Source organism: Erinaceus europaeus, chromosome 1, assembly GCF_950295315.1.
Source record: "Erinaceus europaeus chromosome 1, mEriEur2.1, whole genome shotgun sequence".
In the NCBI taxonomy this organism is placed as follows: domain Eukaryota; kingdom Metazoa; phylum Chordata; class Mammalia; order Eulipotyphla; family Erinaceidae; genus Erinaceus; species Erinaceus europaeus.
Window position 1 is genome coordinate 22,338,704 of NC_080162.1, and position 19,809 is coordinate 22,358,512.

Below are 19,809 nucleotides of genomic sequence, written 5' to 3' on the forward strand. Positions count from 1 at the left end.
TTCCTTCCTTCCTTCCTTCCTTCCTTCCTTCCTTCCTTCCTTCCTTCCTTCTTTCCTTCCTTTCTTCCTTTCTCTTTCCCTTTCTTTCTCTTTCTTGCTTTCTTTCATACCTTTCTTTCTCCCTTCCTTCCTTCCTTCCTTCCTTCCTTCCTTCCTTCCTTCCTTCCTTCCATTTTATTAGAGAAATAATGATTTACAGGCAGTTGTCATCATATGAGTACAGCTTCTTAGATCTCCGTAACAGGTGACTGTACGCTCCCAGCACCAGCTTAAGCCCCTCCCCCACACTGTGCACTGGGTCCCTCCCCAATGTCCTCTTAACCCCCTCCTGCCCCCACCCCCTTGGGTTTTGCTGCAGTATTCCACATCTAGTCCAAGTTTCACCCTGTTTTTCTTTCCTTGTTTCTTAAGTTCCACCCATAAGTGAGATTGTCTGGTATTTATGCTGACTTATCTCACTCAGCATAATTCTCTTTTAAGCAGATGTCGCTGGGTCTAGAGGCGTAGTCAGTGACTCAGGTCCACCTGAAGGGACTCACCTAAGGGACATGCTAGCACAAGCTCTAAAATTGTGCAGCATATGCTATGGGCTCAGGTTCCCAAGGGTGAACTGCAAAGAGGAGGATTTTGGGTGCCAGGTAGGTGCCTGACCTTGGTGCTGCACAGTCCCTGCCATGCTGGGGCCCTCTCAGAGGCCTCAACACCCAGCTTTAGTGGCCCTGTGTGGGGCAGGGGTAGCACATGGAAATGCAGTCCCATAGAATACCCGTGACAAGCATTGCCAACCCACTGCACTCCACTACCCCCTGCTCCTGCTGAGCGGACTCCCCTGAGAATGCTTCACACATTGCTCAGGTCACTGGTGGGAGCAGTGGTGAGTCACGCTATGGGGACTTCTGTGCAGTAATACTTCAGGCAGAAAGAAAGTTCAACACCTCTTTTAAATTTTTGGAGCTGGGATACATGTGCATAGTTTTTACATCCTGGGCCACTTGTTCATACAGGAGAAAGAGGGGGGAGGAAGGACCCTCCCCCATACCCACACCTCTATTCCATGTGGTAGACTGGAATTTGAGGAAGTATAAACTTCATCAGTAAGTGATGTTGGAGAAATGGAAGATCCATATGGAGAAACAAAACCTCAACTCTCACTTCAGGTATAAAAAATTAGCAACACTGTGGATAACTTAAAGGTGACAGCTAGAAATATATATATGTGTGTGTGTGTGTGTGTGTGTGTGTGTATACAAGAGAACACCAAAAGAAACATTGAAAGGAGCTTTGTTACATGAAAAGAAAACAAAAACAGTTTGAGCCCCCGATTCCCCACCTCAGGGGAGTCGCTTCACAGGCTGTGAAGCAGGTCTGCAGGTGTCTGTCTTTCTCTCCTCCTCTCTGCATTTCTCTCTGTCCTATCCAACAATAATGACAACAATAAAAATAGCATTGATAAACAACAAGGGCAACAAAAGGGAATACATAGCCTCCAGGAGCAGTGGACTAGTGCAGGCTCTGAGCCCCAGCAATAAGCCTGGAGGGGGGAAAGAAGCAAAAGGACAAGAAGCCTCGGGTGAAGGGGTAGTCACACAGAGTTAGAAGCCAGCACAGACAGCCTGAGACAACCGGCATGGGATGGGAGGAAGCAAAGAAGACTGTTTGGTCTGGTAATGAGGAGGCGATGCCACAGAAAATGGCTGTTTTTAATCCACAAAGAGTGACACACTCCTAGAGGAAACCACGAACAGGACACCTCGACAGGGGAGAAAATGAAATTGGGAGAATCATTTTGGAAAAATCACTGGTAAATATATGAAAAGCTCCTAGAAAAAATATACAGACACACTCACACAAAGACTGCTGATATACAAGCCCACAGTTTACAGAAAGAAGAAAAAAAATGAGCCTTACGTGTGCAAAGACATGCAGAGGCTCAGCCACAACAAAACACAGGGATGGAGATCAGAAGTGTGAGTCGTTCAGAAAGACACATGCAGCCCAGCAGGGAAAGCTGGGGCTGGAGCAGTGGACTCTCGAGTATGGGGTCCTGAGCTTGGTCCCCAGCATCACATGTGCCAAAGCGATGCTCTTGTTCTATCTCTCACAATCAATCAATCAATCAACCTCTTAAATAAAAGTATGAAAAATAAGGACACCAGCCTTTTTTTTGCCTCCAGGGTTATCACTGAGGCTGCGGGGCTGGGGCTAGGTGCTGGCGCTATGAACGTACTGCTACCAGCAGCCATTTTATCCTTTCTTTTTTCTTTTTTTTTTTGTAGGTTTATTTTAAAATATTTATTTATTTATTCCCTTTTTGTTGCCCTTGTTTTTTATTGTTGTAGTTACTATTGTTGTTGTCGTTGTTGGATAGGACAGAGAGAAATGGAGAGAGGAGGGGAAGACAGAGAGGAGGAGAGAAAGATAGACACCTGCAGACCTGCTTTACCGCCTGTGAAGCGACTCCCCTGCAGGTGGGGAGCCGGAGTTCGAACCGGGATCCTTATGCCGGTCCTTGTGCTTTGCGCCACCTGCGCTTAACCCACTGTGCTACAGCTAGACTCCCCTATCCTTTATTTTTTCTTTCCATTTTTTCTTTGATAGGACAGAGGGAAATTGAGAGGGGAAGAGATATAGATGGGGAGAGAAAGATAGAAACCTGCAGACCTGCTTCACCACTTGTGAAGCATTTCTACTGTGGGTGGGGAGCGGGGGCTCGAACCCAGATCCTTGCACGGCTCCTTATGCATAGTACTATGTGCACTTAACCAGGTGCGTTACTGCCCAGCTCCCCATTGTGCTTCTTGAAGAGGCTTTTGAACTGTGCCCAATCTTTCCTAATCCAATCACTTCCTGCCTGGTCCCCAAGAGGACCCAGGCATGCACAAGCAAAAGTACTCACAGATGAGAGGCTCCTGGGAGGGCAGTTAGGAGAGAAGTGCCTAGTGACAGGGAAAGAAGAGAAGGAGGCTAGAGGTGGCTCTGCTATCACACAGCACAGTCCATTTTCCTTGCAGTAAGTCCAGAGGCCCATTGCACACTGGGACTCATCAATTTTCCTACTGTCATACTTGGGACAGGGGCCACCAATGTCCCCACTGTCATGTGTAGGTAAGAGCAATCTCCATCATAGTTTCCGGAGGACTGGGTATGGGGCTTGGCAGTCCAACACTCTCCTCCCACATCTCCCAACAGAGGGGCTCCAGAAGGCTCCACTCTCCTTCTCTAGAGACTGGGAGCATGACAATGGTTTTTGATGTCGAAATGTATGTGAACATTGGCTCTCTACAAAAACCCCACTGTGCTCTGAAGGCATAAACAACTGCTTTCCACTCCCTGGAGGTCCTCCGGAGCAGAGAGAAACCTCAAGTTCGGGGTGAGGACTAGAGGACTAGAGGATGGAGGGATGACCATAGGCAGAGTCAAGGGTGCAGAAACAACACTTCCTACTTGGGCCCTGGTATTTTAGTATTTTTTTTTAAAGTTCACTTTCTTTGATGTTATGTGAAAAAGCATGTGTAGAATTAAATTAAACAACACATTTATTTACAAGATTATCTAGTTCTTCATATTAACCTGATCAGTCAAACAGTAGAAAGTAGATGGCATTTTAGGAATTGAATCATTTTGGAAAAATCACTGGTAAATATATGAAAATCTCCTAGGAAAAATACACACAAACACACTCACACAAAGACTGCTGAGATACAAGCCCATGGTTTATAGAAAGAAGAAGAAAAATTAGCCTTACGTGTGCAAAGATATGCAGAGGCTCAGCCACAATGCAACACAGGGATGGAGATCAGAAGTATGAGTCGTTCAGAAACACACATGCAGCCCAGCAGGGAAAGCTGGGCTTTTCCGCCATGTTTATTCTACACTGTGCACCACTGTGCTTGCAGAGATGACTTCTTTAATTCCTCACTGCACAATTATTCAGTTGTATATAAAACTGAACCTGTGGCAGCAGGGAAGATAGCATAGTGGTTATGCATACAGACTCTCATGCCTGAGGATCTGAGGTCCCAGGTTCAACCGCCTGCACCACCATAAGCCAGAGCTGAGCAGTGCTCCAGTAAAATAATTAACTCTAACTAACTAACTAAATAAATAAATTGAACCTGCTCAAAAGCTGAGGTAGACTAGAAATGATAGGTCTGTAACCTGGGACGTTGTCATACAATGGGGGGGGATCTTCATTTGGAGGTAGAGGGAAGACATTACTTCGTTTTAGGCAAGGATTCTTTATGAGAGAATTAAATGGGGTGGGCAGTGGCTCACCTGGTTAAGTGCACATAGTACTAAGTGCAAGGACCCGTACAAGGATCTGGGTTTGAGTCCCTGACTCTCCACCTGCAGGGGGTGGGATACTTCAAGAACAGTGAAACAGGTCAGCAGGTGTCTCCCTCTGTCTCCCTCTCCCCTCTCAATTTCTCTCTGCCCTATCCAATAAAATGGGGAAAATGACCACCAGGAGCAGTGGATTCGTAATGCCAGCACCAAGCCTCAGAGATAACCTTGGAAGAAACAAAACAAATCAAGAGAGAATTTTTTTCTTTTTCTCTTTTTTTAATTTAATTTTTTATTTATAAAAAGGAAACAATGATAAAACCATAGGAGAAGAGGGGTACAACTTCACACAGTTCCCACCACCAGAACTCCCTTCCCCTGATAGCTTTCCTATTCTTTAACCCTCTGGGACTATGGACCCAAGGTCATTGTGGGATGCAGAAGGTGGAAGGTCTGGCTTCATAATTGCTTCCCCGCTAAACATGGGCATTGACAGGTCAATCCATATTCCCTTCCTGTCTCTATCTTTCCCTAGTGGGGAAGGGCTCTGGGGAAGTGGAGCTCCAGGACACATTGGTGGGGTTGTCTGTCCAGGGAAGTCTGGTCGGCATCCTGCTAGCATTTGGAACCTGGTGGTTGACAAGAGAGTTAACATACAAAGCCAAACAAATTGTTGACCAATCATAGACCGAAAGGTTGGAATAGTGCAGATGAAGACTTGGGGGGTCCTCCATTTTGGAGATAGCTAGTAGGCATATTTTAGTTATATTCCAAAGGGCCTGTGGCTATACTAGTTTTTTTTTTTTTTTTTTCCCTGAGCCTGAACTCTGATATGCAGGTGGATCCTAATTATTGCCTGGGGAGGTGATGTCATGGCTGGCAGAAAGACCAGAAAGCTGGATCAGGGAAGAGAGTAGCTCCCTAATATGGGAAAGGTGTATAAATATTGTTAACTGTAAACCCCATAGATTTGATGTGATCTGGGGCCCATATTCAGCTTAGTAGCCTATGTGACCTCTGCATCCCAGTAGATCTGAGCTCACATTCTGTGGTCATAAGTAGGAACATTCCATGCTGCCCCAATACCAGGACCCATCTTCCTCAGGTGTAGCATAGAGTATATAGTCCGGCCTCCCTTCGGAGGATGGAACATTCTCTACCATTGTCGATCCAAGTTGAGGGCAAGGTCCTATGGGGGCCCACAAAGGGGTCTATTGTGTTGTTCCTGATAACAATGACTGGTAACAATGGAGAGAGGGATTTATTCGAGGTCTAGGCCCATCGTGTCTGTCTGGGAATCTCAGGACTCCCGAATAGGGCCCCAGCTGATGGGGTGGCCTGATAGTGACTAAAGAGTCATTGTTTAAGTATGCCAGAGAATATTAAACACACCAGAGGGAGGATGCAAAAGGAGGGTCAAGTGTAGCTCCTAGTATCCTTTCTCCAACCCAGAAGCCTACAGACCCTGCTTCCTCACCCACTGGAGACCTTCAGAACCCACCTTGAGAACACTCAAATGTTCAGGTTCTGGAACATGAAGTCAGAGGAGGACCTAGTGGGGGTTGAATTGTTATGTGGAAAACCGAGAAGTGTTACACATGTACAGACTATTGTAGTTTACTGTTGACTGTAAACCATTAATCTCCTAATAAAGAAACTAAAAAATTCCCTTTTCTCCATATTCTAGTAAAATTATGTTTTAATTTTCTATTTTGATGAGAGATATTCTAGCTAGTAATAGAAGTTAGTGCATGAAGGCTTTGGTATTTTTGTTTTTCCTTGTAACTAATGGTGTTGAGCATTATTTATGTTCCTATACTATTTGTATGTCTTTTTAAAATTTTATTTATTTATTTATTTATTTATTTATTCTCTTTAGTTGCCCTTGTTGTAGTTATTATTGATGTCATCGTTGTTGGGTAGGACAAAGCGAAATGGAGAGAGGTGGGAGAGACAAAGATGGGGAGAGAAAGATAGACACCTGCAGACCTGCTTCACTGCCTGTGAAGCGACTCCCCAGGGGCTGGAACCAGGATCCTTACACCAGTCCTTGTGCTTTGTGCCATATGCGCTTAACCCGCTGCGCTACCGCCCGACTCCCTTTGTATGTCTTTTTGGGACAAACTTTCTGTTAAATTCTTTAAAGAATATATCTACCCTGAAGTGTACTAAGAAGCTCTTTCCTTATGTTTTATTCTAGGAGCTTTACAGTTTTGGGTATTGCATATAAATATTAATTAATCTTGACTTAATTTTGTATGAATTGTATAGTAAAGGAGTTGAAATTTAAAAAAAGGTTCTTGACTGGGACTGCAGTACCAGCATTGGTCAGCAGGTTGCGGGCAGCCTCTCGTGTCAGTGCTACTTCAGCTGTCTTTGTTGATCTCACAGCAGCCTATGACACGGTCTGGCACCATGGTCTCCTAGTCAAGATCTCAAGATGCCTGCCTCCATGGGTGGCCACACTATATCGTTTCTTCTCCAAAACAGAAGTTTCTGGGTACATCTGGGTGACAAGTCTAGCAGATGGAGACTTGTCTCAAGTGGCCTCCCCCAGGGCTCTGTTCTGGCTCCTACACTATTTAATATTTACATCAATGACCTCCCAGAAACTTCTTCAAGGAAGTTCATCTACGCTGATGACATCTGCTGTGCAACTCAGGCATCCAAGTTCGACATCCTCGAGGAAACACTCACGAAAGACATGTCTCTGATATCTGATTACTGTAAAAAATGGCGACTAATCCCTAGCACTGCAAAAACGGTATCATCTGTTTTCCATCTACACCATGCTTCGGCCTCGCGTGAGCTTAATGTGCAGCTTGGCGATACGAGAATCCAGCATGAAGCCCAGCCAGTCTATCTTGGCGTTACTCTCGATTGCACTCTGTCATTTCACGAACATCTCATAAAAACTGCAGCAAAGGTGGGCGCGAGGAATAACATCATTGCAAGACTGGCCAGCTCCTCATGGGGCGCGAGTGCTTCCACACTACGATCATCATCTCTGGCATTATGCTATTCCACTGCAGAATACTGTGCCCCAGTATGGTTCCGTAGCCCCCATGTCCATTTGGTCGATTCCAAATTATATTCCTCCATGAGGATAATTTCTGGAACCATCCGTTCCACCCTGGTTCCATGGCTTCCAGTTCTTAGCAACATCACCCCGCCAGATATTCGTTGGGATGCAGCATCATCTAAGTTCATTTCCCACATCTACGCTCGACCGGACCTGCCAATATACTCGGATATCTTCGCCCACCCTGTCCAACGCTTGACGTCTCGTCACCCAATCTGATCCCCTACGCCTACACTGAACTTCTCTGTTCCAGTCTCTTGGAAACAGAGCTGGCAGTCAGCTGAGGTAAAGAACAAACACCTCATCACAGACCCCTGCAAGCGTCAACCCAGCTTTGACCTAGCACGTTATGATTGGGTCCTCCTCAGTCGCTATCGAACAGGCCATGGCCGGTGCGCCGCTATGTTCCATCGCTGGGGAGCCAGAGACGACCCGAACTGCCCCTGCGGCTCCAGACAGACTATGACCCGCATAGTCAACGACTGCCACCTCTCCAGATTCAAAGGAGGTCTCGAAACTTTACATCAGGCTCAACCTGACGCTGTTGACTGGCTACGGAAGAAGGGCAAACGCTAGAAGAAGAAGAAGAAGAAGAAGAAGAAGAAGAAGAAGAAGAAGAAGAAGAAGAAGAAGAAGAAGAAGAAGAAGAAGAAGAAGAAGAAGAAGGAAGAAGAAGAAGAAGGCTAGAGAGACTGGAGCAAGGGAGAGGGCTGCAGAGGCCATTCTGGATCTTCCCTCGCTCCTCCTCTTATTAGCAGTCTTCTCAACAAGCCAGGCTGATCAGGAGGAGCAAGAAGGGGAACTAAGGGAGCTTCCCATTTATTTATTCAGCAACTGTACCCTGATCTCTCACCCCAAGGAGTGTTGGTGGATACAGGGGCAATGCTGAAAGAACAAATGTGGTAGCACAGTGGGTTGAGCACACATGGTGTAAGGATCCCAGTTGGAAGCCCCGGCTCCCCACCTGCGGGGGTGGGGGGGAGGTCACCTCACAAGCAGTGAAGAAGGTCTGCAGGTGTCTATCTTTCTCTCTCCCTCTCTCCCTTCCCCTCTCATTTCCTCTCTGTCCTATCCAACAACAGCATCAATGGCAACAATAACAATAATGACAACAAGGAAACAGAAATAGGAAAAAATGGCCTCCAGGAGCAGTGCATTCCTGGTGCAGGCACTGAGCCCCAGGGATAACCCTGGAGGCAAACAAACAAACAAACAAACAAAAAAACAACTTCCTGCCTTCCAGCAGCTCAGCTAAGTCTGGAGGAGCAGGGAAACTAGAGAAGCAGGATGTGTGAAAGAAATGATCACGTACTCTGCTGAAAAGAAAGCAGGTGGTGTGCGAATTGCTTGGCAAAAGGTTTTGAAAGAGCTCACTGCAGCAGCACTGACGTTGTCCTTGCAGGACCAGGACTGTGAGGAGGAGGTGCCCTCCACACCTCTGGGAAGAGTCTGTCTAGGATAAGGCACCTCTAGTGCAGAGACTAGGGCAGAACTGAATTGGCCAGAGGAGGTTAGAAGGTTGTCAGTGTTACTGGAATTAGTCTTGGAGTAGAGCCCAGGAGAGGGGTGAATGGTGGGTTAGGCCCTGGGGCAGCCTGTTAGCTCTCTGCTCCTCTCGCACAGGGCTCAGAAACCCAGCACTTGTATAGCAGGGTATTTAATATCTCCAAGTGGCTCTCACCGGGAATCTGGGTGCAGCTTAGCTGAGTTATCTCTGCCTCAAGGTCTGTAAGCAGTTGGGCTGTGGCCATAGTTGAGGTTCTACTGTGGGAGAATTTACCCCCGAGCTCTCTCATGGCTGTTATCACAATTCCTATGGATTGAGGGTTCCAGCTTTCTGCTCCTGTCATATACCTTTCTTGCCCTTTTTTCCTTCTTACCTACCTACCTACCTTCCTTCCTTCCTTCTTTCTTTCCTTCCTTCTTCCCTCCCTCCCTCCCTCCCTTTCTTTCTTTCCTTCCTTCCCTCTCCTTCCTGCCCTCCCCCTCCTTCCTTCCTTCCTTCCTTCCTTCCTTCCTTCCTTCCTTCCTTCCTTCCTTCCTTCCTTCCTTCCTTTCTTCCTCCCTTCCTTGGTGGGCCTCTACTTATGGCAGCTCTTAAAATTAGTGCTGGTTTCTCCAGTTCTGGGGTATGAGAGAGACAGACAGACAAACATATGTACAATCAAATAGAGCAGAAGGGTGGGTGACCACTAGTGAATGACTAACAAGGAGTTGACATTTTTCATTAAAATGTATGCTTGGTATCTATCACTTTGGCCACATTCCACAGCACAAAAGGGAGTTACTAACCAACCACACTTGTTCACTGAAAGCCAGAACATGTAAAAAAAAAAAAATGCCAACACTTGTTAGATCTGTAAGTTTTTTTTTTTTGGGGGGTTAGCATCCCTGTATATCTATAATTTATAGACAGATAACTTGAGGTCCCGAGGACAACACTTTAATAATGGTGTAAATAAGTTCTCTGATATTTGATTTTGATTCCTTTGGTTGCTGTTCATAAGGAAGCAAGAGGGACTGTATTTTCTGGAAGGCTAGTGGGCATATTCTTTAATATGTCACTTTTCAATAAGATTGACAGTGAAACAACATTTGAAATATACAAACCATTATTTTAAAGAGAAGTCAATTCTTAGTTTTTTTTTTTTTCTATAATGGAAAAAATAGTTTTAGTAATCTTCCCATGTGGCACTGAAAAAAATAAAGGAAGTTATGGGACTGGGTGGTGGCACACCTTGTTGAGTGCTCATGTTACCATACCAGGTTCAAACCTCCGGCTCCTACTTACAGGGGGAGCTTCATGAGCAGTGAAGCAGGTCTGCAGGCATCTGTCTCTCTCCTTCTCGATCTCCTTTCTTCTTGATTTCTCTGTCTCTGTCCAACAAGTAATAAAATATAAAAAAATAAAATATTTTTAAAGGAGGTTATTTAAGGTGACAAAATATAACAGTGTGTTACCATTTTTAGTCCAACCCCAGAAAAGTTTAAAAGCATGTTGTGGAGCTGGGTGGTAGCGCAGAGGGTTAAACACACATGGTGCAAAGTGCACAGACTGGCGTAAGTATCCCGGTTGTAGCCCCCTGCTCCCCACCTCTGGGGGTGGGTCACTTCATGAGCGGTGAAGCAGGTCTGCAGGTGTCTGTCTTTCTCTCCCCCTCTCTGTCTTCCCCATCTCTCTTGATTTCTCCCTGTCCTATGCAACAACAATAACAATAATAATAACAACAACAATGATAAACAACAAGGGCAACAAAAGGGAAAAAACAGCCTCCAGGAGCAGTGGATCGTAGTACAGGCACTGAGCCCCAGCAATAACCCTGGAGGCAAAAAAAAAATAAAATAAAAGCGTGTTGCTCTCCAGTTGCCTTTGAATGTGCCCAGTTGACTTCTCCCATCTTTAATTATTGAAAGCTCGGAGTCAATGACTAGAGGACACAGAGGAAGCATTTCAACTTCTTGTCTGAGTCACACTCAGCATTTGAATAGACTTTAGTTCTTACTCTGGCTTGACTTGAGGCTTTTTCACTAATTCATTGATCCCAGACACTGGCTATTAACAAGAGAGGGTGTGTTCTTTTCTGAAATCAGGACTCATCCCATGATTTACTCACCACTCTAGAACAAGCCAGATTAAATCACCATTGGACTAAAAATGTTTAACACACTGATGGCATGGGGTGAAATGAATGACAAACTTTGAAGAAGGGCTGACGAGGAGAATTGCAGTCATTTTTCTTAGTAAAGCATTATCCATCAGACATTAGACAGATAGAGACAAGTATACAGCCCATGCTTGCCTACTCCCATATTCCTGTAGCCATGCCAACACATGCCATCACGGCCACCTCCTCGTACTGTTGCTTCTAGAATCTGGAGGGTTTACTCTCTGAAAATGGAACTAAAGAGTAAATGTCCTCAGTAGCTTCATGAAACAAGATTTGGTAAAAATCTAATGGAAAAAACCTCCTAAAGCACTGGTGGAAAAGAAGAAATAGTGGGGTGTGGGTGTGAGGAGATAGCATAATGGTTATACAAAGATTAGGTCATGCCTGAGGCGCCAAAGTCTCAAGTTCAGTCCCCTATACAACCACAAGCCACAGCTGAGCAGTGCTCGGGTAAGTAAAAAAAAAAAAAAAAAAAAAAAGAATAGCATTAACATAATGTATTTGTGAGTATTTAAAAAGTTCTTGAACCAATAGAGTAAAAATACAATCTACATGTTGGAAACTATGCTTACAAGCCATGTATCTGACCAGACTTGATACCCAGACTATAAAGACTCCTAAATCTAGCAACCAAAATGAAGCAATCCAAGCCAAAAGCGAGGGGGCAGGGGAGGAATGGGCGCTATGTCCCTCAGTGCCTCTGGAACAGGGGAGATTAACTCTCAGGGGCATAACTACCTGTGATCAGTCCAGGCAGGCCCCTGACACCTCCTGGCTTGCTGCAGACAGAGCTCTACTTCCGCCATCTTTGAGAAAATAGTTATGGTTTCAACTGCTCTCACTCCCTGGATGAGTGGCAGATTTACTATAGCACCAGCGTCCTGGGTGGATCTGAGGTGAGGCTCAGGCCAGGGGGAACCAAGAACAAAACTGGAGATGATCAGGGGAGAACCAGAACCCAGAACCATATCCAAAGACCCTCGGCGCTGGAGGTGGGATGGGCTTTTCATAGCTTTTCCTATTTCTTCCCTTGAAAAAACCCAGGCCCCATGCCTCCTGTACTTGCGGTGCGACATAGACATCTTCACATATTTACCGAAACGGGGGAAATGCTTCAGATTGTTTTTCTCTAGGACATAGGCTTTGTATTTTGCTACTGTCTTTTATTGCTTTTAACTCCTAACCTCAGGTATCTTGGAGAACAGTCAGCACTACTTCTGATGTGTCTGTCTGTCCCTCCTCCAGACTTGAGGGTCAGTGGTCAGTCATGATCCCACATCACAGGACCAACTTCTGCGTGAAATCACCTTAAATAAGCACCCTGGGGCCGAGACCTGGGGCTGCCGGCAGTGGGAGGCCTGCTCCCCACAGGCTGTGGCTGAAGGATTCCACGTTTCACTTTGAGTGTCCTCATCAGGGACTGTGGATTATGAGGTGAAAAGTATCCAGTGCTCAGCGCACCCAGGCCAGCAGCCTGCCGGCTCCAGAACACAGGGCCTCTTTGGGCTGAAGGAGCTGAATGGGAATGAAGTTCCCACCAGCCTCAGGGGTGGAGATGAGGCTGGGCTGTGAGGCAGGCCTGGGGGGTGGGGCAGGAGTTTTCTAGATGATGGAAGGTGTAAACATCTCTAAAAGCACAGGCTGATGGGGCTTCAAGCAACCTGCTGGGAACAAGGTTTGCGTTCAGACTGATATCATCCTGACATGTGTGCCCACCTTCTACTACAGGGGTTCTAGTGTGTCACAACAAGCAGTAACAGACCCCCAAACTCCCCCAGCAACTTAAAAACCAATAAAACAGCACTAGTGGAGAGCTGAGGAGAAACACCAGAAGATTCCACCTGGGCTTTAGATCCTGCTAATTGGATCATCAGCATATGTTTATTCCTAGTTGATATCACAGTTTTTGGAGTCAATGGTATGTAAAAGTTGGGCCACTTGCTCACCCCTCAGGATAGCTTTATAAATAAATACCTCCTCCCAGGACATGGATTCCTCCACTGTGCCCCCTACAGGGCAAATTTCTTGCTCTGAAGTTGTTGCCAAGACCAGACCATCACTGGCCAATACTGGGGTGACTGATGGTCTATTTTTCTTGTGCTTTCTACTGTGTACACTTAACCTGGTGTACTACCACCCGACTCCCAGACGGTCTATTTTTCTTTGTTCTTCCTTTTTTTTTCTTCTAGCTTTTTTAATTTATAAAATAAAAATATAGACAAGACCATAGGATAAAAGGGGTACAATTCCACACAATTCCCACCACCAGAGTTCTGCATCTTATCCCCTCCATTGAAAGCCTTCCTATTCTTTATCTCTCTGGGGTCATGGACCCAGGATCATTATGGAGTGCAGAAGGTAGAAGGTTTAGCTTCTGTAATTGCTTCTCCACTGAACATGGGTGTTGGCAGGTCGATCCATACTCCCAGCCTATTTCTTTCTTTCCATGGTGGAGTAGGTCTCTGGGAATGTGGGGTTCATATTGGTGAAGCCATCTGTCCAGGGAAGTCAGGCTGGTGCCATGGTAGCATCTGAAACTTGGTGGCTGAAAAAGCACTAAGATATGAAGCACAACAAATTGTTTAATAACCAGGGACTGAAAGGCAGTAATATAGTAGATTAGATTTGGGGTCTTCATTTTGGAAAAAGCTGGTAGGTCTATTTTAGCTATACTCCAAAGGGCCCAAAGGGACTTTAGATGCCATACATTAGACAAGAGACTAATAACCAAAATATATAAAGAACTCACTAAACATAGCAATAATAAAGCAAATGATCCCATCCAAAAATGGGCACAAGATATGAACAGAATATTCATTACAGAAGAGATATAAAAATCCAACAGACATATGAAAAATTGCTCTAGGTCACTGATTGTTAGAGAAATGCAAATAAAGACAATGAGATGCTACTTTATCCCTGTGAGAATGTTATACATAAAAAATGACAGCAGCAACAAATGCTGGAGAGGTTGTGGGGACAAAGGAACCCTCCTGCACTGCTGGTAAATTATTCCTACCCTTGTGGAGAGCAGTCTAGAGAACACTCACAAGTCTAGAAATGGACCTTCCATATGCCCCAATAATACCTCTCCTAGGGATATATCCTAAGGACTCAGTCACACCCAGACAAAAAGATATGTGTACACATATGTTCATAGCAGCACAATTCCTAATAGCCAAAACCTGGAAGCAACCCAGGTGTCCAACAACAAATGAATGGCTGAGAAAGCTGTGGTATATATACACAACAGAATAATATTCAATTATTAAGAATAATGAACCTACCTTCTCTGACCCATCTTGGATGGAGCTAGAAGAAATGCTAAGTGAGGTAAGACAGAAAGAGAAAAACAAATATGGGATGATCCCACTCATAAACAGAAGTTGAGAAAGAAGAACAGAAAGGGAAACTCAAAGCAGAATTTGACTGAGTTTAGAGTATTGCACCAAAGTAAAAAACTGAGTAAGGGTAGATTTTTTTTTTTAAAATTACCTCTGGGATTATTGCTGGGGCTCAGTGCTGGCACTATGAATCTACTGCTCTTGGCAGCCACCACCCCCTACTTTTTTTTTCATTTTATTTGATAAGATAGAGAGAAATTGAGAGGGGAGGGGAAGACAGAGAAGGAGAGAGGCTTCTGGGAGGTGTGGCCTAGGAGTAAGAGCAGTCTAGAATCTTCTCAAAAACAACAAATATCTGTAACTATTGATCTTACCAAATCTTACCAACTACAGGTGAGACTTGCAGTGAAAGCACTGCAGTTTCAACCACCAAATTACGGTTGCTACTCTGATTCTATTCTGACTTTCCTGGGCAGATAACCTCACTTTTTCTAGAGTCCTACCACATAGGGAAAGATAGAAACAGCCAGGGGGTATGAATCAACCTGCCAACGCCCATGTCCAGTGGAGAAGCAATTATAGAAACCAGATCTCTCACCTTTTGCACCCCCCAAAAATTTTGGTCCATACTCCTAGATGGATAAAGAATTGTAAAGTTTCCAATGGAGGGGATGGGTCACAGAACTCTGGTGGTGGGAGTTGTATGGAGTCACACCCCTATTACAATTGTACCATGTACAATCTAGTAAATCAATATTGAATCACTAATAAAAGATAGAGTAAAAAATAATAAAATAAAATAAAGGAAGTGAGAGAGAAAGATGGACATGTGAAGATCTGCTTCATTGCTTGTGAAGTGTCCCCCCCTTGCAGGTGGGAAGTGGAGGCTCCAACTTGCATTTTTGTGTGAGTCCTTGTGCTTAGTACTAAGTGCACTAACCAGGTGTGCCTATTCCGGCCCCTGAGGTTACAGTCTTGAGTCACTGTAAAGTTGTTATTGTCCACTGACTCATGTGGTTATTTATGTGTTGGGTTTGGGGGAAGGCACTGGTCTGGGAGTTAGAGGCCATGGCCTTGGTGTCTTGGACTATGGCCCGCTGTAGGCTCTGTGTGTCTCCTTTCTTCGTGAGCCATTTTTCCCTCTTCTGGAATAAGATATGGAACCAAGAGGCCTGTAAAGCTACAGCTGGCCTACAACTGTCCCCAACTCAGCTGAAAGTTGTGGTGACTTGTGTGCAATGAGCTACTGGAGGTACTCATTGCACACAAGTGTTTTGTGTTGGCAGGGACCTCTTCGGAGTTGCCACTTGAGGTGCCTTTCTCAGAGAGAAAGAGTGACAGAAGGAGGGAGAAGTAGTCACTACAGCACCAAAACTTTCTCCAGTGGGGGGCTGGGCTCACATCTGGCCTTGCTCATGGCAAAGAAGAGGCACTGTCCAGATGAGCTATCTTTGGTAGCACAGCAGTTAAGCACACATGGCTCAAAGCGCAAGGACCAGTGTAAGGATCCTGGTTCAAACCCCTGGCTCCCTACCTGCAGGGGGGTCGCTTCACAAGTGGTGAAGTAGGTCTGCAGGTATCGATCTTTTTCTCCCCCTCTCTGTCTTCCCTTCCTCTATCGATTTCTCTCTGTCCTATCCAACAACAACGACATCAGTAACAACAACAATAATAACCACAACAATGATAAAACAACAAGGGCAACAAAAGGGAAAAAATAGCCTCCAGGAGCAGTGGATTCGTGGTGCAGGCACTGAGTCCCAGCAATAATCCTGGAGGCAAAAAAAAAAAAAGGAAAAATGAAGAAATATGAGACAAATGGCAGCAGAGTGGCTAGCTCTATAGTCCCTCCTGGGTTTCTGTACCAAATGTCAGAATATGAGACACTAAATGAGGCAAGTAGAGTCAGGTGTGTAGACCAAGGAACGTTTAATGTAGTATCCAGGGGAGAGCTTGAAAAGCCCAGCTAATGTAGCTGGGGGAGCGTAGGAGCCCAACCTGGGAAGGTAGGCCCTATTTAGAGTCTTAGCTCAAGGGCTTCGACTGGTGCTCTATTCAAAGATATTTCTGGTTGGATATGTCTGGTGCAGGCAGGAGTACGTCTTTCTGCACTTCTATTAATTTGTAGTCATATAAATCACTAATTAATATGACAGGGGAAAATTGATTGTATGTCTCAAACTTTTTAAAGCACAGACTGAGTCTTTTTAATACATAGGCTGAGTCTTTGATATGTTGACTCTTTCAAAGGCCTAGACCAGGGGGAACAGAAGCAACCAGTAGCACAACTATATTCAAATAATGTCAAAGGACATAAATTATGGTGATGTTGTATTGGGGTCTGCTTGGCCCCGATCTAGGCCCAGCAGACATTCTGTAAGCCTGGCTCAAGTTTCGCTGATGGTCACTAACTTCCTCAAAGTGACACAGCATTTCCTGTAGGCCATACCTAAATTCACCTCTGCCCTCCAGCTGATAATGCATAAAGAGCATAGGCCCCACTGACGGTGACGCCACCTCACACCACCTCTAATGTCATCTCACCCTACCTTCCCATCCCTGCCTCTACCCCCTGCCTATAAAAAAAATGGTCTTTTTTTCAATAAAGCGAGTCACTGCCTTGACAGAACTCCTGACTTGGTGTGGTGTCTTTTCTCAAGTCGTCGACACTCTCCCTCCTGCTCAGCCCCAGAAGGGGGGTCCGGCTGGTTTAGATCTCCCCTCCTCGCGACTACCTGTCGGGGAGAACCCCGACAGACTGGTGCCCCGTGTGAGGCTGCTCAACGGAAGAACGCTGACGGGCCGATTGGTCTGCTGGTGAGTGTACCCCCATAAATTATGGGGCAGTCCTCTTCTCTTTCTTTCCCTTCTCACTTTGGCAACGCGTGAAAGAATTGAATCTGTCACGACAACTGACGGGCTGTGGCCGGGCTACTCTCCGGTGAGTCTTGAAGGTCTGACTTAGGATATTCCAGTAACGGTGGCTGGTCTGGTCGTTGCCCTGCCTTGACTGAGTGATTGTCTCTGTGTGATTGTGTGTGAGCATGTTGTGAGCCTCACAGCCTTCGCGACTACGGGGCGTGAGTGGGCTCTCTACCTGCGTGTACGAGGGGTTGTTTCAGCTCAGTGGAGATTCTTGGCCATGCCAAGACCAGGTCAGGGATTATATGACTACTCCTAAGCTAAGACCCCTTAAGGTCCTGCGAGGGGCCTGGTCAGGCGAGCACAGTTGATTGTCTGTCATCCGTCAGATGCGAGTTCTTTTTCACTCCTTTTTTTATTTCTAACCCTATCATGGGTTCCACCTCATCCAGGGGGCAGCCAGATCCCTCCCTTGAATCCTTGTGTATTTTACTTAAGAGTCGAGGCTTGACTCTTTCTGATAATCAAGCCCTTCAGGCCTGGGGGTGCCTACTTAAGTTTGCCCCTTGGCTTCCTGTTGCCAACCTCTTCGACTGGGACACCTGGGACCAAGTAGAACAATTGATCACTCGGGCCCAGGTTGACCAAGGGGAGATTCCGCCTCTCAGGGTACTCCCTACCACCTCAGTTCTAAAAAGCTGCTTTCCACCCAGGCCTCCTAAGGAAACCAAAGAAAGATGGCCACAAAAGGAGACAGAGATTAAGATTGACCCAAAGATAGATGTACCCAATAAATTGTCCCCACCTTCCTCAGAGCCCCTGTACCCCTCTTTAGACCCCTTTGGTTGTGCTCCCTGGCTCAACATTAAGCCATGTTCCTCCAAGTCCCCGACTCCTGAGTCGTTCACTAACCCTTTCCGCACTCCTGGTCCCTTGCCTTCAGGGCCTCCTCCCTATATGGGAGGGGCCTTTGGTTTAGGAGAAACTCCCCACCTTTACCCTGTCAATCTTAATCCTGGGGGTAACAGACCAGCCACCTGGTATCCCTGGGACCCCAGAGAATTAAAAGAACTAAAAAAGGCTGTGGCCAAAGATGGACCCAGCTCACCCTGGGCAGATACTATTCTTGAGGGCCTAGCCCACCAGGCTTGCGTCACCCAAGATTGGAAAGAATTGGCTAAAGCCATCCTGCCTGGGCCCACATTTCTTAAATTTCTGGCATATTTTAATGAAGAATGCCGAGCCCAGGGAGAAAGAAACCTAAATACCCAACCCCCCATCCCTATCACCGTTGGCATGTTCTCTGGCACCTCTGACCAATTTGCCACGGGTGCCCAACAGGCAGCTATTCCCCCCCCTTATCAAGATCAAATTAGAGCCATTGGCCTCACAGCCTGGCAAAAGCTTGATGAGGGACCCACTGAATCCCCCATAGCAGGCATTAATCAAAAGGCCAGTGAGGACCTCCCCTTCTTTATCAATAGGGTCCAGAAGAGCTTGCAAAGAAAATTTCTGCAGGTGAATTTAGGGACTGCTTTGTCAGATCATTGGTTTGGGATGGCATGAACGCTGACCATAAGCTTGCCTGTGCCGGGCTACGCCAACAGAGTCTTGATCGTTGGATTATTGCTGCCAGAGATGTTGGTTCTTCCTCCCACCAGACTAGGGCCTTGGCGGCCACCCTTAAAGAAGCCCATAAAGAAGACATAGCTGTCCTAGTTAATACCCTCCAACAAACTTTAACTAGCAAAGGGCGCACTTGTTTTGGTTGCAGCAGAGAGGGCCACTTTAAGCGAGAGTGCCCTAACCAGGCAAGAACCCCCCCTAACCAATCCTCACACACCGGGGGGCCTCACACACCCTGCCCCAAGTGCAGAAAGGGCTTTCATTGGGCCCGAGATTGCAAATCTAAATTCAGTCTCAACGGCCAACCTTTAAACTCCCTCAGGGGCCATCCCCAGCCCCGTTAAACAAGGGGAGGGGTCATGTCAGGGCCCACTGGACTGTCCCCCTGGTTCCCGGACTTAGACCTAAAATGACCCTTACCATAGGAGAAAAGACCTTCAGGTTCCTCATTGACACTGGAGCTGACCGGACAGTTATCCGAAAGGAGGAGGTTCCCCCTTCCTGGCAGTCGTCCCCGGGACCCTCTCTATTGGGAGTGGGAGGGCAGTCCACATCATGGGAAACCTCCACCTGGCTTCCCTGGGCTGATCACGAAGGCAATCATGGAGAGGTGCGCCCCTTGGTGGTCTCTGGCCTTACGGCCAATCTCCTGGGCCAGGACATCCTTGGAGAAGCCGAGGCATTCATTACAACAGACCACAAGAGAGTCTATTATGACCCCTTAGATGATGAGGAGTATCAACAGTCCTTTGAACAGGGAAAGAAGATTTTCCCTAACTACAGGGGAGATCCCCATTTTGAGCCGTTTCACCCCCAATCCTAAGGGCCACTGCTCGCCCCCTGGTACCAAAAAATTCAGTGGAAACCGGGAGACCCCATATGGGTTGAGCAGTGGCCTCTTCCAACCCAAAAATTACAACAATTACGTCAACTGGTCCAACAA